Source organism: Mustelus asterias, chromosome 27 (assembly GCF_964213995.1).
Source record: "Mustelus asterias chromosome 27, sMusAst1.hap1.1, whole genome shotgun sequence".
Classification (NCBI taxonomy): domain Eukaryota; kingdom Metazoa; phylum Chordata; class Chondrichthyes; order Carcharhiniformes; family Triakidae; genus Mustelus; species Mustelus asterias.
Window position 1 is genome coordinate 30,703,789 of NC_135827.1, and position 24,556 is coordinate 30,728,344.

The window sequence follows — 24,556 nt, forward strand, 5'->3', positions numbered from 1 at the left end:
GAAAAGGGAGAGGGAGAGAGAGAGAAGTGGAGAAACAAAGAGAGGAGGGAGACAGAAAGCAGAGAGAGAGTGAGAAAGAAAGAGAGGTTTGTTGCACTGGCGACAGATTGCTTCTGGGAAACCTTTTGTAGGTTTAAATGATTTGGACCTTTAAATACCTAGAGAGGCAGTGTTATATTTTCTGTCGACTTGTGTGATAATTAATACTAGCAAAAAATAAAAATTTCACACAGAAAGATGAATTACTAAACATTTACCAGTTGCACTCCACATTCTAACATTACATTACAGATTCCAGAGCAACAACTCACTCCCAAATATAGATTTCAATAGTACAGCTCAACCAAAACTGGTTTCAGCTTTAGTTACAGTATATTTTACAACAAGCTTCGTGATTCACACTTTGCACCAGGGTTGAAATACCAGGGTGTACCTGCAGACACAAGCTGAGTAAGGGAGACATCTTCACTCATGCTGGGGCAGGTTACATTGACACTATAGCGATAGTGATGGTACAAGGAGAACACTGCAGCTGTAGTGTAAGTTTACACTTGTATTAACACAGCACAAAGCTGCTTGTTGCTACCTCTAAATCAGGCACTGGGATCTTCCTGTATGTGTTTGAGCTCAAGACGAAACCTATGCTGTCGTGTGTGGGAAGGAGCCGCAAGAAGCCAGCCCACATGTCGGTTTATTAAACAGTTCACTGCACATCCCAGTTTGTAATCATTGCATAACCCAAACACCCACAAACATTAAAGGAGATGTAAAGGTACAATACTGACTGCAAATATAAGGAGTGTCTGTGTGTGTGTGTCTGTCCGTCTGTGTGTGAATACAAACACTTCAAATCTCTTGCTCCTGCGAGAAAACGGCAGAATTGACGTGAAACAAAGTAAAGTTTATTTATCAGTGTCACAAGTAGGCTGACATTGACACTGCATTGAAGTTACTGTGAAAATCCCCTAGTCGCCGCACTCCAGCGCCTGTTCTGGTACATGGAGGGAGAATTTTATCATAGCCAATTCATCTAACCTGCACATCTTTGGACTGTAGGAGGAAACTGGAACACCCAGAGGAAACCCACGCAGACACGGGGAGAATGTGCAGACTCCGCACTGACGGTCATCCAAGCCGGGAATCCAACCCGTGTCCCCTGGCAGGATAATCAACTACCAGGTCTACAACTGTCCCTGCTTCACTACCATTTCCATTGGGTGATCGGAAAACAGCGAAACCCAGTCTCTTGTAGCATTTGATCAATTCTGCCTTGGATGAGAGTTGCAAGTGGCTTAGTGAAATGGGTGGGTCAGAGATACAGGGGAAGAGTGCATATGGGTGGCACAGTACTTAGCACTGCTGCCTCATAGTGCCAGGGACCCGGGTTCAATTCCCAGCTTGGGTCACTGCCTGTGCAGAGTCTGCACGTTCTCTCCGTATCTGCATGGGTTTCCTCCAGATGCTCCAGTTTCCTCCCACAGTCCAAAAGATGGGGTGGTTAGGTGCACTGGCCATGCTAAATTCTTCCTCAGTGTACCCGAACAGATGCCGGAGTGTGGCGATTAGGGGATTTTCACAGTAACTTCATTGCAGTGTTAATGAAAGCCTATTTGTGACACTAATAAATAAGCTTAAACACCACCCTTTCAGGAAGAGCATTCGAGACCATAACAATGCGTGTGTAAAACATACTCTCCTCATCTCCCCTTGTGTTCTTATGCTGATTGCCTTGTGTCCTCTGGTCACTGACTCACCTTGATGTGGAGATCCCGGCGTTGGACTGGGGTAAGCACAGTAAGAAGTCTCACAACACCAGGTTAAAGTCCAACAGGTTTATTTGGTAGCACGAGCTTTTGGAGCATTGCTCCTTCTTCAGGTGAGTGAAGAGTTGTGTTTCACAAACAGGGCATACATAGACACAGACTCAATTTACAAGATAATGATTGGAATGCGAGTCTTTACAGGTAATCAAGTCTTTGCAGGTACAGACAATATAAGTGGAGAGAGGGTTAAGCACAGGTTAAAGAGGTGTGAATCGTCTCAAGCCAGGACAGTGAGTGAGATTTTGCAAGCCCAGGCAAGTCATGGGGATTACAGATAGTGTGACATGAACCCAAGATCCCGGTTGAGGCCATCCTCATGTGTGCGGAACTCACCTGCCAGCAGAAGTAGTTTTTACTTATCTACTCTTATCAAAAACCCCTCTGTATATTTTCAACACCACAATGAAAATTCCCCTTAATCTTCTCTGCTCAAAAGGAGAACAATTCTACGAAATACTATGGTGCAGACAACTTCTGCCCATTTTGAGAGTCTGTCCAATATTAGGGAGTGTTCCAGCTGGTCATGAAGGCAGAACTTATTTATTCCACTGCCACAAAACCTCATCTGAGTTGGGAAGTCATGAACCACATGAATCCCGCCTGCACGGAAACACTCTGGGAAAAGAAGCTTGTGAAATAGCTCTCTCGTCTACAAATGCAACCAACAATCTGGAAGTGCTTTTTAAGTGAACGTTTCAGTAACATCAGCAAAGGCTTACAAGCTTGTTTTGATGCCCAAAAGACGAAGCCAAATCATTCGGGAACTTCCACAATCTGTTTACTTTTTAAACTTTCTAAAGCTGCTCCTCTCACTCCTCCTAGCTAACAATTTCATTGGTAAATTCACACAGAATTACAAAGAGATCATTGCAGAGATACCGGTCAATCAGCCCAACTTTTCGATGCCAGTGTTGGTGCTCCACACAGACCTCCTCCTACCCAACTCATCTCACCCGTCAGAAATGTTTTCTTGTTCCATTTCAAACGTTTATCTCACTCCCTCTTATAGGCATCTCGGTAATTCGTCTCAACTACTCCCAAGTGGTCGCGTGTTTCACATCCTAACCATTCTCCAGGGAAATGTTCCTGAAACCTTTATTGGATTTATTAGCAACTATCATATTTACAGCCCCGTGTAACCACCCCAATTCCAACCCCATCCAATTCCCAGTGTGCTGGGCTATGACTGAGATGTCAAGGATCCAGTCCCAAAGCTGGTGGTGTCAGCTGTGCTGCAAGCGAGAGAACAGGAGGGGGCAAAAAAAATATACATTATATAGTGTGTGTGAGAGAGAGAGAGAGAGAGAGAGAGAAAGAGAGCGAGAAAGAGAGATAGAGAAAGAGAAAGGGAGAGAGAGAAAGAGAAAGGGGAAGAGAGAGAGAGAGAGAAAGAGGCAGAGAAAGAGAGAGAGAGAGAACGAGAGAGTGTGAGAGAGAAAGAGAGAGAAAGAGAAAAAGAGAGAGAAAGATAGAAAGAGAGGGAAAAAGAGAGAGAGAGAGAGAGAAAGAGAGAGAGAGAAAGAGAGAGAGAGAAAGAGAGAGAGAGAAAGAGAGAGAGAAAGAGAGAGAGAAAGAGAGAGAGAGAAAGAAAGAGAGAGCGAGAGAGGGGAAAAGAGAGGGAAAAAGAAAGAGAAAGAGAGAGGGAGAGAGAGAGAGAAAGAGAGAGACACACACACATACACGAGAGAGAGATTTTTGGGGTGGGACAGAGAGAAGACATGTCCCCTTTTCTTCGTGCTCTGCCACTTTTCTTTCAGCTCACGTCCAACCCCTGTTGCTCCCTGTATCTTATGGCTTGTTGTCTACTTGCCTCCTGGGCCTTTTTTATTCGTGTTAGTTTTTTCTTGTGTGGGGTGGTGAATGGAAACCCCCAAGTGGCAGAAGAGGAGGAGTAGGTGGGGGGGAGGGGGGGGAGGAGAGAGGAGGAGGAGGAGAGAACAAAGGAAAATAGGGTGATGGTCTGCTTCTGTCGTATTTTAGACAGAGACAGAGAGAGACACACACACACACACACACAAACACAGAGACACACACACACACAGAGACACACACAAACACACACACAAATGGAGAGAGAGAGACACACACACACACGGAGGAGCGAGAGATAGCACACAAGTGAGCTGTTTTGGGGACAGCTGTCACCTAACCCCCAAATAATCAGCTGAGCGAGACAGAAGTGAAAGGCCCAAGGTTGTCAGCCACTCAGCTGTAAGACTTGTATTGCTCAGGGGAAAGGAACGACTGGGAACACAAGGGTAAAACAACAAAAAAACCAATCCTACAACCTCCATGGGGCACCTCTGCTTTAAGGAGTCTCTCAACATGCTGTCTGGTTAATTGCACTTAAGACTCATTACTCATTCCACATGCAGCCGGATGACACTAATTCGAGCAGGATATTCCTGAGTACATCAACACAATGTTCCCCAATTCAGACTAAAGAGCAGTGATGGGAAATAAATGAAACAAAAAGCAGTTGCGTTAAAGATTTTAATCACACCACGCTCCCATAAATTGTACAGCACCAATTTAGGGTAAAGGGGCTGGTCAGCTAGACGCAGAAATGGACAAAGGCACACAAACATGAAATCACCACCTTGGTCTGGAAATGACACTGAAAAAAAATTAGCCTGCGAGCTGTTAGTGCGCTCATGAACAAATCCTTTATTCCCCCTACTTTACAAAGAATTAACCTGCTTATTATAAATGGATAAGCACACGCATTAAAATAGCAAGGACATCGAGGGAACTCCCTTGGCTCTTCAAATAGCACAAGAAGATTTTGTTATATCCAAGGAACAAGCAACTGAAGCCTCAGTTTAAATGCTGGTGAAAGAGGGTGCAAGATGACACAGTGGTTAGCACTGCTGCCTCACAGTGCCAGGGACCCGGATTCGATCCCCGGCTTGGGTCACTGTCTGTGTGGAGTTTGCACACATTCTCCCAGTGTCTGTGTGGGTTTCCTCCGGATGCTCCGGTTTCCTCCCCCAGTTCAAAGATGTGCAGGTTAAGTTTAGTTTATTTTATTAGTGTCACAAGTAGACTTACATTAACACTGCAATGAAGTTACTGTGAAAATCCCCAAGTCGCCACACTCCGGCGCCTGTTCGGGTACACTGAGGGAGAATTTAGCATGGCCAATGCACCTAGCCAGCACGTCTTTCCATCTGTGGGAGGAAACCGGAGCCCCCAGAGGAAACCCACGGGGAGAACGTGCAGACTCCACACAGACAGTGACCCAAGCCGGGAATCGAACCCAGGTCCCTGGCGCTATGAGGCAGTGCTAATCACTGTGCCCAGGTGGATTGGCCATGCTAAATTTCCCCTTAGTGTCAGGGGAACTAACTAGGGTAAATGCATGGGGATTATGGGGATAGGGCCTGGGTGGGATTGTGGTCGGTACAAGACCCGATGGGCCGAATTGCCTCCTGCTGCACCGTCGGATTCTATGATTCTAATGCAGCACTCCCTCGGTAATGCTTGCCCAGTTAATTTGTCCAGTCAGGTTGGCTGAGGAAGCAATGCTATTTCAGAGGGTCACCGATGCAAATTACTTGCCACCTTTGACTAGATAACAACAGCGATTGCACTTCAAAAAAGTAATTAATTACATTTAGAGTGATTCTCCGAGGATGTGAGAGATGCTCTACAAAGTGCCCTGTTCCTTTACATTCTCTGATCTAGCGCAAAAAGGAGAGTGTGGAGAATTAGATTGAATAAATCAACAGTATAAAATAATAGCTTCTAATTACTTGAGCTACTTTTTCTTGCATTATTGATTAAAAGCCACCTAATGCTGCTAAAGTGTGCACAGAAAAAAAACAATTAATACATCCGAGGATTAAAATATTGACAAGCTTGATGCCTGGCTTGGGTCACTATCAGTGTGGAGTCTGCATGTTCTCCCCATGTCTGCGTGGGTGTCCTCCAGGTGCTCTGATCACTGCATCTGCGTCAACTTTTTTTTTGGGTAGTAGAAGCTTACCATAAGCGCACACACACACACACACACACACACACACACACACACGCACACGCGTGCACACACACACACACAGACAGAAAATACAGGTAAATCACAGCAGGTCTGACAGCATCCGCGGAGAGAGAATAGAGCCAATGTTTTGAATCTGGATGACTCTTCGTCAGAGCTAAAAGAGCAACGAAAATCAGAAAAGATTTATACTGGGGTGGGGTGGGGGTTTGTACTAGGGCAAAGGGAATGTAAATGAGGATGAAGGCAGCTGAGAGAGGTGGTAAATGTGTCCATTAAGTGATCAGAATGTGTGAATGGCAGAACGGAGGTACAGATGGTGAAGGCAGCTGGCCTGAAGGCAGGGGGGGGGGGGGGGGAGGAGGAGGAGAGCGGGAATGGAGAAGTGGAAAAATGGAAGTGAGAAAGGAGGATGATAAAAGAAATGGATGGAATGAGATGAAAAGAAGAAACAGAATGAAATAAAATAAACGGAAATGGCGCGAAGGTGGAGGGGAGAGTTCATGCTCTGAAGTTGTTGAACTCAAATGTTCAATTTTTACCATTGTTCTTTCTCACTTCCATTTCAGTGCAGGCTCGATGGGCCGAATGGTCTCCTTCTGCACTGCAGGGATTCAACGTTCCTCACCTTCATAAAATTTCTCAGAAAAGCATACCAAAGTTTGTGTGTGTTTGTGCATGACTGTTAGCTGTCCCACGATTCAAGGATGACATCTACTCAGGTTGCGAGTTTCTGCCGTGGGTCTTCATGTGACCGAACAGGCCAATTCTGGACCCACAGGGTTTTGGGCACCTGGGGCAGGACGAGGCAGTGGGATTCAAAGTGTAGGATCTGCTTCTGTCTCCTCCACCATTTCGCCTCATCATTAAGACATTGTGACTCAAAATGTGATGCAGCTTGATGGACAAGTTGTCACCATTACGAACAATTGGTCGCAAGCCCCTCTCAGTCATTAATGTCAATGCTGCCACACTTCAAGGAGAGCTTCAGAGTGTCGTTGTAGCACTCTCTTTGTCCTCCCTGGAACATTGGCCAATTGAGAGTTGGAGAAAACAGGACCTGTTCGGGGGAGTTGCTTTCCAGCCATCCGATCATAGTCTCCAGTTCATAGTGGTTGATGCTGCAGGGGCTTTGCCTCAATGCTAACCTGTCAAAACTGTAAAGAGCATTTCCAACAACTCCTCAAAGTGAATCCACAATGGCAGCTGATGTGCTCCAGGCTATCCCCCCAGTACCCTGTGGTGGAATCCATGGGGGAACCACCATCGATGAAGAGCTGCAACGAGCAGCATGCATGTGTAGCAGAGACGGGCATCACCCTTGTATCATGTTCTAACTTTGGGGGAATCCCTGGAGAAATGGCATAAATAGCCAGTCACCCTTGACATGTAGGAAATGCAGCAAACTGCAGAACACCGGGACTAACCTCTCTGCTCTTCAACTTAGTCATGCCATGGGATCTTTGGATAGCCAGATGAAACTTCAGTTGTGGATCTCAACCAAAGGACAGCACTCTCCGACAGCGCAGCACTCCTTCAGCACTGCGGTGAAGTGTCAGTCCAGATTTTTGTGTTCAAGCCCTGGCGTGGGACTTGCGACCCATGGCCTCCTGACTCAGAGGTGAGAGTGCATGCCATGGCTGACACCAAAAAAATGCAAGATCCTACTGATATCAGAAACGAGCTGAAAACATTTCCAGGACATTGCATCTTGTAAATCAGTGCTCGACGGACAATGATCTGAACAATTGTGCTTTAAGCAAGTTTTATTTAAAAAATTCAGACCTCCTTATTAAATCATTGCAGAAATCTTGTTCCTTTGAGATAGCCTAATGACCTTCAATATTCACAGTAGTGCTTTGCAATTTTACAAAAAGAAATTGGAGCTGAAATAGCTGCTGATTTGCAATTGTGTCTTTTGTCAATTTACTTTGATTTCTATCGTTTTAATCGGAGAGATTTTCATTTAAAATGTGATCTGGTTCCTTGTCATGCTAATATATGTGCATTGAAATGCCTTGTTAACTTCTTAGAGATGGAGAGTGCTTGGTAGCTATTACGATTCCACAATTACCAGGCACTGCAAAAAAATATGGGGTGAAATCTGCCCAGCTCCCCATTGAGCTGAATGTATTTATTGGTAAATTGGACGAACTTCTCCGAATGCATGAAAGCAATAAAGTGACAGCTTTAATGGCCTCTGCACCTCTCTCTGTGGAAACCTTTTCAGGTTTTGTCGTCAACAGGTGAGAAATAAGAGCTTATTAGCTGCTATGTGAAGTAGAAAATTTTCAAAGCCGTGCAGATGACGCACACAATCTGTCAATGCTGTGGCATGATTGTCTTCTTACGACCAGGGGGCTGGTCTGTGGCAGATGGAACCATTTACACCCCGCTGGTTGTATAACACAACTTTAGAAAGCTTCAGGAAGCTGGTTCTTTCCAGTGTCACCAAGGTGGAGGAGTTAAAGTGACAGCAATCCGTGTTCGGGTAGAAAATGCCACAAAATCCCAGATAGGTCAACCTACATTATTTATATATATAATTTTTTACGTGTACATGAAGGTGCACACATTTCGGACATGTGTAGATCCACCAGTTTAGGATATGTTAAAACAGAAGTAGATCATGTTGTTCTTCATGCACTGTGTTACAACATAAACCCTTTCATAATGAGATACCTTGACGCAGGAGGAGTTCATCATACTTTGAGCTGTCAAGACTGAATAGCATATTGCTATTCAGGGCGGCACGGTAGCACAGTGGTTAGCACTGCTGCTTCACAGCTCCAGGGAACTGGGTTCGATTCCCGGCTTGGGTCACTGTCTGTGTGGAGTTTGCACATTCTCCTCGTGTCTGCGTGGGTTTCCTCCGGGTGCTCTGGTTTCCTCCCACAGTCCAAAGATGTGCGGGTTAGGTTGATTGGCCATGCTAAAATTGCCCCTTAGTGTCCCGAGATGTGTAGGTTAGAGGGATTAGTGGGTAAATATGTAGGGATATGGGGGTAGGGCCTGGGTGGGATTGTGCTCGGTGCAGACTTGATGGGCCGAATGGCCTCCTTCTGCATTGTAGGGTTTCCATATGAAGTAGGAGGTAGGTATTAAAGACAGATGGGCTGTATTAGAGAGGAGGAGAAGTCTAAGAGGAATAGAGCGCATCAGTATAAATTCCAGCCTCTTCTAATTTTCTGCCCTCCTTTCTCAGTTGTAACGCTCTCACCTCTGAGCTCGACGGTTGAGAGTCCCAAGTCCCACTCCAGAAACCTCAGCACATAGGGCTGGATTTTCCGATCTCGCTCATCCCAAAACCGCAAAACCCCGCCCGAGGTCAACGGACCTTTCCATGTTCCACCCTTCGCCCACTCTGATTCTTGTGGCGGGCGGGGGGGCGGTAAAATTCCGGCCATAATCTCAGCTGGCCCTCCAATGCAGTGCTGAGAGAGTGCTGCATTGTTGGAGGTGCGGTCTTTCAGAAGAGATGTTAAGCCAGGGCCCCACCAAAGCCTCCCAGGTCGACATAAAAGATCCCCTAGCACCATGTGAAGACGGTAAGAAGTCTCACAACACCAGGTTAAAGTCCAACAGGTTTATTTGGCACTAGCTTTCGGAGTCTCAGGCCAACGCCGGCATCACCACATCATGGCTACCATCGACACCGCAAACCGCCGGCTCCAAGTGGAGAGGATCTCCAAGAAGATCGCCCATATCGACAGAAGGAGCCCGAGACTCCGAAAGCTAGTGCCAAATAAACCTGTTGGACTTTAACCTGGTGTGAGATTTCTTACTGTGCTTACCCCAGTCGAATGCCGGCATCTCCACATCATGGCTACCATGTGAAGACAAACAGAGTTCTCCGGATTGTCCTGGTCAATATTCATCCTATGACCAACATCACCAAAACAAATTGTATGATCATTATTTCATTTCTATTTGTGGGACCTTGCTGTGGTTAAACTGACTGCCTCACTTCCCCTTCACTACAAAGTACTTCCAATTTGCTGTAGAGTGTGTATTGAGACATCATGAGGTCCTAAAAGGTGCAATGTAAATGCAAGTTATATCTTCCCAAAGGTTCAGAGGTATCATAGATCATAGAATCCCTACAGTGCAGGAGGCCATTCGGCCCATCGAGTCTGCACCGAACACAATCCCACCCAGCCCCTATCCCTGTAACGCCACACATTTACCCTTCTAGTCTCCCTGACATTAAGCGGCAATTTAGCATGGCCAATCCACCTAACCTGCACGTCTTTGGACTGTGGGAAGAAACCAGAGCACATGGAGGAAACCCACGCAGACACGAGGAGAATGTGCAAACTCCACACAGACAGTGACCCGAGGCTGGGAATCGAACCCTGGCCCTATGAGGCAGCAGTGCTAACCACTGTGCCACCGTGCCGCGCCCACCTATCAGCAGCCTTCTTCTTGAGACTCTGGGTGGGATTTTACAACCCCGCTCGTCCCGATACCGTACAATCCCACAGAAGGTCAACGGAAGGTTCACAAGGATGTTGCCGGGACTTGAGAAGCTGAGTTACAGAGAGAGATTGAATAGGTTGGGACTTTATTCTCTGGAGTGTAGAAGATTGAGGGGAGATTTGATAGAGGTGTATAAGATTTTGATGGGTACAGATAGAGTGAATGCAAGCAGGCTTTTTCTGCTGAGGCTAGGGGAGAAAAAAACCAGAGGGCATGGGTTAAGGGTGAAAGGAGAAAAGTTTAAAGGGAATATTAGGGGGGGCTTCTTCACGCAGAGAGTGGTGGGAGTGTGGAATGAGCTGCCGGATAAAGTGGTAAATGCGGGGTCACTTTTAACATTTAAGAAAAACTTGGATGGGTTCATGGATGAGAGGGGTGTGGAGGGATATGGTCCAAGTGCAGGTCAGTGGGACTAGGCAAAAAATGGTTCGGCACAGACAAGAAGGACAAAAAGGCCTGTTTCTGAGCTGTAATTTTCTATGGTTCTATGGATCTTCAGATTGTCCGCCCCTCGCCCGCTCCGATTCCCGTGGCGGGCGGGGCGGTAAAATTCCAGCCTGTGTGTTGTTTAACAAGTGAATCAAGCGTCAAGAGACTGTTTAACCAGGAAGTTTGTTAAAAGTGAACCCATTCCAAGTCTTTGTGGATGCATTTTCCAGAAGGGATCAGGAAAGGGAATGCTGCATTTTCTTTACCCCATCTCTCTGGTTTGGAAAGGATCTCCTGCACCACCCCAGTTGACATTAGTTTATTCAGCACGAACTCAAGAATCAAACCTGGAATCATGTTAGCCTGCAGAGTTAAATAGTATCACACAGCACCCATGTTGTGTGTCATCGGGAGGCCTAGTAAGTATTTTAAAAATAATATTGTTAAATAGCTCCTTGAAGAGACACCGCATTGATAGAAAGACTTACATTTATACAGCATCTTATACACACCCCAAAGCACTTTACAGCCACTCGAGTACTTTTGAAGTGCTGTCACTGTTGTGACATAGGGAAACATAGCAACCAATCTGTGCACAGTAAATCCCCACAAGCAGCAATGAGATTAAGCACCAGATAATCTGTTTGTGGAATAAATATTAGCCCACCCTGGGAGAATTCGCCTGATCTTCTTAGTACCATTAAAACTTATAAACCCACCCACAACACCAGACAGGGCCTCAGTTTAAGGTCGCTTCAGAAAAGCAACATCTCGTGTTAGGGCATGCCCTTTAAGAGACCAGGTCAAGAAACCCAGGACTCAAGCTCCACCCGCCTAACCAGTCTTACACTGACTGTGCTAGGATTAAAAATGTGCTAATAAACTGTTCCAGTTCGTTTAGTCTGATTTGATTTATCATTGTCACAGGTATGAGTATACAGTGCAAAGTATTGTTTCTTGTGCGCTATACAGACAAAGCATACCTGACATAGAGAAGGAGAGAGGGTAGAATGTAGTGTTACAGTCATAGCTAGGGTGTCGAGAAAGATCAACTTAATGCGAGGTAGGTCCATTCAAAAGTCTGACGGCAGCAGGGAAGAAGCTGTTCTCGAGTCGACTTATACGTGTCCTCAGACTTTTGTATCTTTTCCCCGACGAAAGGAGGTGGGAGAGTGTATGTCCGGAGTGCGTGGGGTCCTTGATTATGCTGGCTGCTTTTCCGAGGCAGGGGAAAGTGTAGACAGAATCAATGGGTGGGAGGTTGGTTTGCATGATGGACTGGGCTTCGTTCATAACCCTCTGTAGTTTTTTTGCGGTCTGGTACAGGGCAGGAGCCATGCCAAGCGGTGGTACATCCAGAAAGAATGCTTTCTATGGTGCATCTGTAAAAATTAGTGAGAGTCGTAGCGGATATGCCAAATTCCCACTGACCTCGTGGTTTATTATTAGCATCAATATCAGACCACAAACATAATACTCTGACAGCGCAGCACTTCCTCAGCACGGCACTGGAGGGTCAGCCTGGATTATGTGCTCAAGGATCTGGACTCACGACCGTCTTGACCCAGAAGCGAGAGTCAGGTCTGATAATGAGTCAATAAACCTGCCTGAGCCAGCTCTGACCAGTTAGCATTCAACACCAGTGCAATATGATATCCCACCTGTTAAAGTAAACCAGCCTCCCATCCATTGACTCTGTCTACACTTCCCACTGCCTTGGAAAAGCAGCCAGCATAATAAAGGACCCCACGCACCCAGGACATTCTCTCCTCCACCTTCTTCCATCAGGAAGAGGATACAAGAGTTTGAGTTCACGTACCAACCAACTCAAGAACAGCTTCTTCCCTGCTGCCATCAGACTTTTGAATGGAGCTACCTTGCATCAAGTTGATCTTCCTCTACACCATAGCTATGACTGTAACACTACACTCTCCCCTTTCCTTATCTATGAACGGAATGCTTTGTCTGCATAGCGCGCAAGAAACAATTCTGTTCACTTTATACTAATACATGTGACAATAATAAATCAAAATCAAGAAGATGTTGCTATTCCTGATTCAATACTGGGTTAGGCTGCGATACAATGTGCCACGATTGTGGGGTAGACATGCACAGCTCCCACAGTACAAGCTGCAATGATTTGGGGAGGCGATAAGAGACAAAAGGTTAACAGAAAGAGGGAGAACTGTTTACAGCAGCTACCATGTGCCGCCTAGCAGGCAGTTCGATGATCAATGGAGAAGGACACCTTTGAGTACCTTTGCCATGAGACATGTACTGTGAACGGGGAATCTGGAGCAGGTATTAATTCCAGAATCTCCACAGGGCACTTCTGCTTTAAGAGGATTCTCAACACACTGTCCAAATAATTGCACTGAAGAGTCATTATTCATTTCACACGGAGCTAGATGACACTAATTTGTGCAGCAGATTCCCGGAATACAACACGCCAGTCCTCAATTCAATCTAAAGAGCAGAGATAGGAAAATAAATGAAACAGAAAGCGTTGGCCTGGAAGAGTTTAAAATCAGACTACACTCCCAGATAATATACTGGGATAACTATTTACTGTGAAAAGTCCACTGGGCAAGTGCAAAATTGGACAGAGCTGCAAAAACAGGACAACAGCAAAGGTGACACGGAATCAGGTATTCAAAGCAAAATAACCTTGAAGGAGCTTGTATGAAGCATCTGAACAGCTGACAGGGATATGGCCAAGGAACAATGGAATAAAGGAAGTAAAATGCAAAAAAGGAGCTTTAAAGTTTATTTATTAATGTCACAAGTAAGGCTTACATTAACACTGCAACAAAGTTACTGTGAAAATCCCCTAGTCGCCACACTCCGCCGCCTGTTCGGGTCAATGCACCTAACCTGCACGTCTTTCAGACTGTGGGAGGAAACCCGAGCACCCGGGGGAGACCCACACAGACACAGGGAAAACGTGCAGACTCCGCACAGACAGTGACCCAAGCCAGGAATCAAACCAGGATCCTCGGCACTGTGAGGCAGCAATGCTAACCACTGTGCAGCAGCAGGGCTAACCAGTGTGCCAATGCGAGGTGCAGTCAAAGAGGCTTTTTGTTAGGAGGCTTTTGCAAACAAAGAGTTCCAGAAAGCAGTGGCTGAAGACATCAAGCTGGTAGCTCAATATGTGACGGTGGCGAGAAGTTCAATCTGGAGCCAAACTCTGTTGGGTTAGGACACAGGGTTCAAAGTTACCTGAATGGGACTGAATGAAAGTTGATTAAAATATTCAAAAGTGAGGTAGATAGATAGATTCAAGGATTTTAAGGGATATGAACTGAAGGTGGCTAAAAGGACTCAAGATACAGGTCAGCCATGATCTAACTGAACAGCAGAATAGACTCAAGGGGCTGAATGGCCTACTCCTGTCCCTAAATTATCTCCATATTTTCCAAATATACAGAAGAGGATATGGAAGTTTGCCATTCTCATTCAGTGATTCCTGCAGATGCATAGCAGTAAAGTTACTTTAAAGTTAAAGATTAGTCACAAGTGAAGCTTAAATTAACACTGCAATGATGTTTCTGTGAAATTCCCCGAGTTGCCACACTCTGGTGCCTGTTGGGGTCAATGCACCCTAACCAGCACGTCTTTCAGACTGTGGGAGGAAACTGGAGCACCCGGAGGAAACCCACGCAGACACGGGGAGAACGTGCATACTCCACACTGACAATGACCCCAAAAGCTGGGAATCGAACCCGGGTCTCCTGGCGCTCTGAGGCAGCAGTGCTAACCACTGTGCCACCGCGCTGTCCACAGCAGCGTAAGTAATGCCAGAGTGATGCCACCCCAAGGAGTCAGCGTTTGAGCTCCCAGCTGGCTGGATGGTCAGCAGTCCCGACATGGCAATGAGTGCCACTTCCTTCCGAATTGTGTCAGGGTGAACAGACGCTGTGCGGGGTCATTTCTCTTGCTAATGCGACAGCAAATTCGCATTACAGCCGGCACATTCACTCTGCCTGGCGTAATTTCACACCACGCCGTCCTATTAAAGAGCTGGTTTTAGCACCACGATGCTGTAAATCGCTGTTAGCATCAATATCAGCTCCACTGCAGCTCACTAGAATAAAATCTCACCCAAATGACTTCCTGTCGCATGAGCGCAAAGGCTGCGGATGGAAAAGAAAAGCTTTCTCTATTTAGAAAGCAATAATCCAACAACAGCTGGTGTTGGTTTAAGGGGATTCCAAGTTGTCCATAAATAATAAGTTAAAACCTTGGCCCATCTCCAGCCACACATAAAACTTCTGAGGTCACAGTGACAATGAGGCGGCCCAGGTCAAATGGCTGCATGAAAATCCAGAGATTTGAAGCCTCCAATCAAGACATAGCAGCTGATGCAAAGAATAATGAAGGGTTTAGCAATACCTTCATCTCAGCTAACGGGCGGTGTCAATTCAACACAAGGCAGAACATTTCTGGTTGAAACGAAGATGGAGATAATGGAGAATCCAACCACGGCTCAGTTGACCTCACAGGTGATACTCCAACCCTGAGGGAAGGAAACAACCTTTCCCCAAGTCACCATCTGTTCCAAGATATGAATTCCCAGGTACTTCACAGTTCCTTCAAGTAGCCATCCTTGACGTTCAATGGCATTATCATCGCTGAATCCCCCACTATCAACATTGATCAGAAATTGAGCTGGAACAGCCATATAAATACTGTGGCTACAAGAGCAGGTCAAAGGTTAGGAATCCTGCAGCGAATAACTCACCTCTCGTCTCCGCAAAGCCTGTTCACTATCTATAAGGCACAAGTCAGGAGTTGATGGAATAGTCTTCACTTGCCTGGATGGGTGCAGTTCCAACAACACAGAAGCTTGACATCATCCAGGGGAAAGCAGCCTACTTGATTGGTACCCCTTCCACAAACATCCCCCCGCCACCACTGACAAACAGTGGCAGCAATGTGTACCACCTACAAGATGCGCTGCAGAAGCTCACCAAGGTTCCTTAGTCAGCACCTTCCAAACCCATGACTGCTACCACCTAGAAAGACAAGCGCAGTGGATACCTGGGAACACCACCACCTAGAAGTTCCCCTCTACGTTCCCTCACCATGGACTTGGAAACATATTCACCATTCCTTCACTGTTGCTGGATCAAAATCCTGGAACTCCCTCCATAACAGCACCATGGGTGTATCTATACCTCAGGGACTGCAGCAGCTCAAGAAGGCACCTCACCACCACATTCTCAGGGGCAACTAGGGGTGGGCAATAAATGCTGGTCTATCCAGCGATGCCCACATGAATTTGAAAAAAAATGGGTGGCAGCAGACTGACCATTGACAGCATTGCAGTGAGGTGAAATCCCTACCCTACCCAGTATTGGCAAGTAAGTGCCCAGGGAGTGACCAGGAGCCAGGAACTCTGGTTCATTTATTTTCTCACTTCTGATGCCAGTAAACCAGTTGGGCTGCCCCCAACCCTCCCAGGATAACCTCCGCAAGACCAGGAAACAAACCTGGGACTTTGATGATCTGCGTAGATTGTTGCTCTCCCAGATAATGCTTTAATCTGAGGCACCATTGGAGGCGCTTATGTGTTTGTACTGACAGATTGTAAGATTGTTGCCTCAAGTACTGAAATGTTCTGCCAACCAATAGTACAACCCCCACAGACAGTCAAGTGAATGATCGCAGGAACACTCACACCAGTCATCCCAGTGCTTAGACCACATACCATTATCATCACCGTCCACTCTTACATCATACTTCAACTAATTTAACAATCATTCTTACCCCTGGATAAAATTCCTTCATGGATCACTAAATGCAGTTCTTTCCTTTTACTTGTTCTCAGGATAGTGCTTATGTTGCGAAGGTCATAGAGTCATTGAGGTTTACAGTATGGAAAACAGGCCCTTCGGCCCAACTTATCCATGCCGCCCAGTTTTTAACCACTAAGCTAGTCCCAATTGCCCGCATTTGGCCCAAATCCCACTATACTCATCTTACCCATGTAACTGTCTAAATGCTTTTTAAAAGACAAAATTGTATCCGTCTCTACTACTACTTCTGGCAGCTTGTTCCAGACACTCACCACCCTCTGTGTGAAAAAATTGCCCTTTTGTATCTCTCTCCTCTCACCTTAAACCTATGCCCTCTAGTTTTAGACTCCCCTACCTTTGGGATACAATGTTGACTATCTACCTTATCAATGCCCCTCGTTATTTTATAGACCTCTTTAACATTACCCCAAAGCCTCCTATGCTCCAGGGAAAAAGGTCCCAGTTGATCCAGCCTCTCCATATAACTCAAACCATTGTCCTGGTAGCATCCTAGTAAATCTTTCCTGTATTCTTTCTAGTTTAATAATATCCTTTCTATAATAGGGAGACCAGAACTGGACACAATATTCCAAATGTGGCCGTACCAAAGTCTTGTACAACTTCAACAAGATGTTCCAACTCCTGTATTCAATGTTCTGACCAATGAAACCAAGCATGCCAAATGCCTTCTTCACCACCGTGTCCACCTGTGACTCCACTTTCAAGGAGCTATGAACCTGTACCCCTAGATCTCTTGGTTCTATAACTCTCCCCAACGCCCTACCATTAACTGAATAGGTCATTTAAATGGCAGATGGAGTTTAATTTAGATAAATGTGAGGTGATGCATTTTTGATAGATCAAATCGGGGCAGGACCAAGACCCACTGGCCCAGTTGATCAAGATCCCGTTGCAATGCTAGATAACCTTCCTCACTGTCCAATGTGCCACCAATCTTGGTGTCATCTGCAAAACTTACTAACCATGCCTCCTAAGTCTGCATTTATTGTTCTTCCCTAGGTGCCTTCTCTTTGAATCACTGCCACCCTGGTAGCAGTGCTATATCCATAGTGCTATTGACAGGGATTGCCAGGATTTTCCCCATTAAACCAAGACCCGCTTCAAGTGGACATAAAGAATTCAACATTGAAAAAGAGTAGGGGTGTTCTGCCTTGTATTCTGGCCAGTATTTATGCCTCAACCAACATCAGTAAATAGATTATCAGAACATTTATTCCACTGCCACTTGTAGAGAGTTTGCTGTGCGCAAATCGGCTGATGCCTTTTCCACATTACAAGACTGACCATTTTTCAAAACTGCCTCATTGTCTCGACATTTTGGGACATCTTGACATTGTAAAGGGAACAATGCAAATCTCTCTGCAGAGGCAGGATAGAGTAAAGCTCAGACATAATGGCGTTCTCATTTGTCCAACATGGTGGCAGAGATGCCAGGGCTCCAAGATGCTGACGAAATAAAACTGGGTGAGTTGCAGCACTGCATCTTGTAGATAGCATTGCAATTAAGCATTTGCTGCTCCCACTGCAGCCTGCATCACATCAGAGCGACCAAACACAGACTGGCTGACCGCTTTACTGGACACCTTCGGTCCGTCCGCAAGGAGGACCCAGGCCTTCCTGTCACTTGCCCTATCAACACTCCATCCTGCCCTCACGTTTACATGTCTGTCCTTGCCCTGTTGCAATGCTCCAGTGAAGCTTTATGCAAAACGGAGGAACAGTGCCTGATCTTTTGATTAGGCACTTTGCAGCATTCCGGACCGAACATTGGGTTCAACAACTTCAGAACATGAACTCTATCCTCCAACTTCACCTCATTTCCATCAATTTATTTTCATTTTTCAATCTTTATTATCTCACTTTCCATCCTTTTTTTCCCCTTACCACTGTCTTCCCTCCCCCCACCCCACCAGGGCCATCTGTTACCCGTCTCAGGTTGTCCTCTGACACAATGTCTTCCTTTGTTCTGCCATTTACACATTCTGATCCCCCAATTGGCCGCTATCAGCACCCTTCCTAACCATGATCACTGCCATTTATATTCCCTTTGTCTTTTTGTCTATGACACCTTTGTTAATCTTCTCCATCTCCACCAACCACTGGCTCTCTCTACAGCCCCCGCAGCTCACCCCACCCTCTTCACCCAACTATAAATCTCCATCCTATTTTCTATTGTCTTCAGCTCTGACAAAGGGTCATCCAGACTCAAAATTTTGGCTCAATTCTCTCTCCACAGATGCTGCCAGACCTGCTGAGATTTTCCAGCATTTTCTGTACTCGTTTCAGATTCCAGCATCCGCAGGTTAAGCACTGTGCTAAGACAGAATCGTTAACTTGTGCCAAAGGGAATGGGGGACGTCAGCTATTTTACCAGCACATGCTATGTAATCAGAGGCATTTTACACAAATGCATTAAACAGTGCCTCAGCTCAACTGCTGCTGAAACCCTCACTCATGTCTTTATTACCTCTAGAATTGACTATTCCAATAGTCCCCTGGTTTCCCCAGCATCCTCAAACCTCTCCATGACCATCTCTCTAACCTTATGTCCAGTGGTACCACCTCCAAGATTGCTACAATCCTCCAATGTTGATGGCAATGCAAGTCGCTGATTTTCACTGATGCACCATTGTCCTCATCTACCTGGACCCTTGAGTCTGAAATTTCTCCTTAAACCTCTCTGCTTCTTTTTCTCCTCCTCCAAGAAACTTCTTAGAACTTCTCTTGGTCACCACGGTGGCACAGTGATTAGCACTGCTTCCTTGCAGCGCCAGGAACCCGGGTTCGATTCCAGTCTTGGGTGACGGTGTGGAGCTTGCACATTCTCCACATGTGTGCGTGGATTTCCTCCAGGTGCTCCAGTTTCCGCCCACAGACCAAAGATGTGTAGGTTAGGTGGACTGGCCACGCTAAATTGCCCATTAGTGTCCCAAAATGTATAGGATTCCTGGATTAGCCATAGTAGATATGTGGAGTTATGGGGATTGGTTGGGGGAAAGGGCCTGGGCAAGATACTCTGTCAGAGAGAGTTGGTGCAGACTCGATAGGCTGAATAGCCTCCTTCTGCACTGTGGGGATTCTATGAACCTGCACTAATATTGCTTTATGGGGCTGTCGGTGACAAATGTTAACACTCCAGTGATGTGCCCTTAGAACCTTTACGATATTAAAGCTACTATACAGATGTACAGTGTTATTAACCTCTTCAGTTAAAGTTACTTTTTTAAAAAGTTTATTTATTAGTCACAAGTAAAGCTTACATTAACTCTGCAATGAAGTTGCTGTGAAATTCCCCTAGTCGCCACAATCCGGCACCTGTTCGGGTCAATGCACCTAACCAGCACGTCTTTCAGAATGTGGGAGGAAACCCACGCAGACACGGGGAGAACGTGCAAACTCCACACAGACAGTGACCCAAGCTGGGAATCGAACCCGGGTCTCTGGCGCTGTGAGGCAGCAGTGCTAACCACTGTGCTACCATGCCATCCATTTTTACCACTCAAAATGGAATAGAATATATTCAAAAATAATTGATTAACAGTGTGATTTTAGGATTTGGACAATAAATCTTGTGAGCTTTGTTTTTTTTTATAAACAGTTTATGGTATCACCTGCACTTTAATCTGATGTTCCATGCTGCCTTTTACCACTGCTTTGATTTTCTATATTTAACACTGTTCTTCCTCCGGTCAAACTTCAGGCTCCTATTGTAAACTCAAGTGCTTTGAAGCAGACTAAAGCTTAGCATTCCATTCTTCTAAACATAAACAAGTGGTAAGCTTTGTAAATAAAAAGGAAGAAACTTTGGGACTGTGTGCTGAACTACATTGCCTTAGTGAGGCTTTCTTGCTCAAGGAGCACGAGAGGGTGAATAATACATGACAGCTCGTCTCAACAACTCTTAGGAAGTCTCTTCAAAAAAGTTCATGCTACATGTGTGTGGACCTTGGTGCAACTTGAAGGATTCTTGGCAGCTAAGAGTGCTGGTTTATGAATCACAGCCTTCGAGTGAGAGTCCTCTGTATCCTTTCACTTACGGTAAACAGTAAACTTACAAATAGTCAGCATCTGCCTCCCTTCCAGACTTGTGAATTGGCCTTACGCCCAGTTAAAAAGGGGGAGAAATCAGACACTAGCTGAGTAGGTGACTTTCTTTTTGGTTTCCTGACCTGGCCTAAGAGGCCTCCTAGTCTTTCTCAGTTGAAAACCAAAAAAAAACGTGGTTTTAAACTAAAACACTCTCGCCTTTCAAAAAGTCAAGATGTTTTAACAACAATTACTTAATTTTAATTTATTTTTTGTTTTCCCCCCCTTGGCAAGTCTGATGGTTTTAAAACACTTGGTTCAGAGGGCAAATGGACCACACTGCATCATGGAGCGGTGTTTAGTCACTCTTGGGATGCGAGTGTTTCTGGCTAGGTCAGCATTTATCACCCTTCCCCAATCGTCCATGAGCTGGTACTGGAGAACAACCGAGTGGCTTGAGGGCTGTCAATCACATTGCTGGGGATCTGGTGTCATGGGTAGGCCAGACCGGGTAAGGAGAACAGAGCAAAAGAAAGAACAAAGAACAGTACAGCACAGGAATAGGGCCTTCAGCTCACCAAGCCTGCGCCAATCACGTTGTCCTATCTAGACCAACCACCTGTATCCCTCTGCTGCCCGTCTGTTCATGTGTCTATCCAGTTAAGTCTTAAATGTCACTAACGTATCTGCTTTAACCACCTCACTTGGCAGTGCATTCCAAGCCCCCACCGCCCTCTGTGTAAGAAACTTCAACCCCTCCCACATCTCTACTGAACTTTTCCCCCCTTATCTTGAACTTGTGCCCCTTTGTATTTGTCATTTCTGCCCTGGGAAAAAGCTTCCAACTGTTTACCTCATCTATACCCCTCATAATTTTATAAACTTCTATCAGGTCGCCCCTTAGCCTCTGTCTTTCCAGGGAGAACAATCCCAGTTCATTCAATCTCTCCTCATAGCTAATATCCTCCATACCAGGCAACATCCTGGTAAACCTTTTCCGTACTCCCTCCAAAGCCACCACGTCCTTCTGGTAGAAATTGGACACAGTATTTCAAATGTGGCCTAACCAATGTTTTAATAACTGGAGGGCAGATTTCCTTCCTCTGAAGTTAACCTGATGTGTTTTTACACAATCTGGTAGTTTTGTCATATTAACAAGATTAGTTTTCAAGTTTTTAGGTGTCCAGATCACCAACAACCTGTCCTGGTCCCCCCCATGCTGACACTATAGTTAAGAAAGCCCACCAACGTCTCTACTTTCTCAGAAGACTAAGGAAATTTGGCATGTCAGCTATGGCTTTCACCAACTTTCACCAATAGAAACCATTCTTTCTGGTTGTATCACAGCTTGGTATGGCTCCTGCTCTGCCCAAGACCACAAGAAACTACTAAAAATCGTGAATGTAGCCTTATCCATCGCGCAAACCAGCCTCCGATGCTTTGACTCTGTCTACACTTCCCACTGCCTCGGCAAAGCAGCCAACATAATTAAGAACTCCACGCACCCCGGACATTCCCTCTTCCACCTTCTCCCTTCGGGGAAAAGATACAAAAGTCTGAGATCACGTACCGACCGACTAAGAACAGCTTCTTCCCTGCTGCCGTCAGACTTTTGAATGGACCTACCTCATATTAAATTGATCTTCCTCTACACCCTAGCTATGTCTGCAACACTACATTCTGCACTCTCCTTTCCTTCTCTATGAACGGTATGTTTTGTCTGTATAGCGGGCAAGAAACAATACTTTTCACTGTATACTAATACATGTGACAGTAATAAATCAAATGGTTCTGATCACAAACTAATTAATTAATTAAATTCCTCCAGCTGCTGTGGTGGGATATGAACTCATCGGCTGGTTTTGCCACCCCCCATCCCCACCCCACCCCCAATGGGGGGGGGGGGGGGGGGGGCGGGGGGGCAAGTAAAATATGCGGGGTGGCTAGCTCTCCTGCCCACTTGTTTAAGTTTAGTTATTAGTGTCACAAATAGGCTTACATTAACACTGAGCCACACCCCAGCACCTGTTCGGGTACACGGAGGGAGAATTTTAGCATGGCCAGTGCACCTAACTAGCACCTCTTTCGGACCTGTGAGGTGCTCCCCAATAAAAAAAAATAGGTGGGCGGGCCTGAAATCAGCAGCCTGCCATTTTAAAATTAAAAATAATTAAAATGGTCAATTGAACTTCTTACCAGGTTAATTGACACAAATAACACGCTGCTCACACCGTTATAGGGTTAACGTGGACAGGCAGGCAGGAATGGTCAGGCATTTTTAAAGCAAGCTGCTCAAAAGATGAGAAGTTAGGCCGCTATGCAGAAGAGTCCAATTCAAACATTGGACTCAAACGTTAACTCCATTTCTCTCTCCACAGACGCTGCCAGACCTGCTGAGCTGTTCCAGCATTTTCTGTTTTATTTTAGATTTTCAGTATCGGCAGTATTTTGCCTTTATGTTGATATATTATGAATGCTGTAAAGGTGGGAACGGCGTATTCTTTGGATGGGTGCCACGGGTAGCCCCCCCCCCCCATCCAAGATGCTACAGCTTCTCCCCCCAACCACCCCCACCCCTTCCACCTCCACTTTGTTTCCCCCCCCCCCAAAAAACCTGCCCTAAAAGCCCAGGACTTGCCTCACTCCAGACGGCCGCCCCTCTTGCTCGTGGGCCAATCCGCTGTCCCGGCAGCTTCCACCACTCAATTCCGGTCTACCGACCAATCAGTCTGGCCGGCAGCTCGCAACGGTGGGGCCACTGAGCGGTGGAAGTCACGCTCTCATTCGGTTTACCCCAACCGGTAGCATCTTGTGGCAGCACAGGTGTGTTGGCTGTCAGCGGGACGCTTGTGGTAGGGAGGCAAAAAAAATCAACCCCCCCACCCCCCCCTCCCCACCATGAAATCCAGCCACATGTCTCTGGAGCAATAGCCTGAGTACCTGGGTTACTAGGCTAGTAACATCATCACAATGGGTGGGATTTCCGCCCCTCCCACCCCAATGTAATTTCCATTGGCCGCTAGCGGAATCTTCTGATCTCGCTGATGGTGACAGCGCTTTGCGTGGCTCGCCCACCATCCAGCCGCCAAGGGACCCAGTACTGGAGAGGGGGGGGGGGGCCTTCGGTGGGAGTGGAAGATCATGCCGACAGACAGGGGCTGGAACACCCTGCTCTGTAAACCCCCCCCCGGTACCTGTAACACTCCCATGTGCTCAGGCCCAACCTCAGGTTAGTGAACTGGTAGAGAAGTAGATTTGGGGCAGGGGTAGGGGCTGACAGGCTATTGTCTTCCCACCAGGACTGAAGGCAGCCCGTCGTTAGGCCACCCATCAATCTGAGGGCACAGAAAATCAAAACGACACACACCAGGGGCCGGGGTTCGATTCCCGGCTCGGGTCACCGTCCGTGTGGAGTTTGCACGCTCTCCCCGGGATCTGCATGGGTTCCCTCCCACAGTCTGAAGGACGTGCTGGTTAGGGTGCATTGACCCAAACAGGCGCCGTAGTGTGGCGACTAGGAGAATTTCACAGCAACTTCATCGCAGTGTTAATGTAAGCCTTACTTGTGACACTAATAAATAAACTTTAATTAATTAAAGGGAGTGAATGGAAACAGCCACAATCTACAACAAAGCACCTTCAAATATTTAAATTTAAATGGTCCTTTCTGGATTGGGATCGTTGCTCCGACAACACTTCATAGAAATCATAGAAACCCTACAGTGCAGAAACAGGCCATTCGGCCCATCGGGTCTGCACCGACCACAATCCCACCCAGGCCCTACCCCCATATCCCTACACATTTGCCTGCACATCTAACCTCTAATCTCCACTAAGGGGCAATTTTAGCATGGCCAATCAACCTAACCCGCACATCTTTGGACTGTGGGAGGAAACCGGAGCACCCGGAGGAAACCCACGCAGACACTAGGAGAATGTGCAAACTCCACACAGACAGTGACCCAAGCCGGGAATCGAAC

The 24,556-nt window shown here is 46.3% G+C and overlaps 1 protein-coding gene across 1 annotated transcript in view; it reads right to left on the minus strand.

Annotated features, from left to right (window-relative positions):
- Nucleotides 1–24,556, minus strand: part of sik2a (salt-inducible kinase 2a) — a 170,613-nt gene that overhangs the window by 47,263 nt on the left and 98,794 nt on the right. The window lies entirely within an intron of this gene.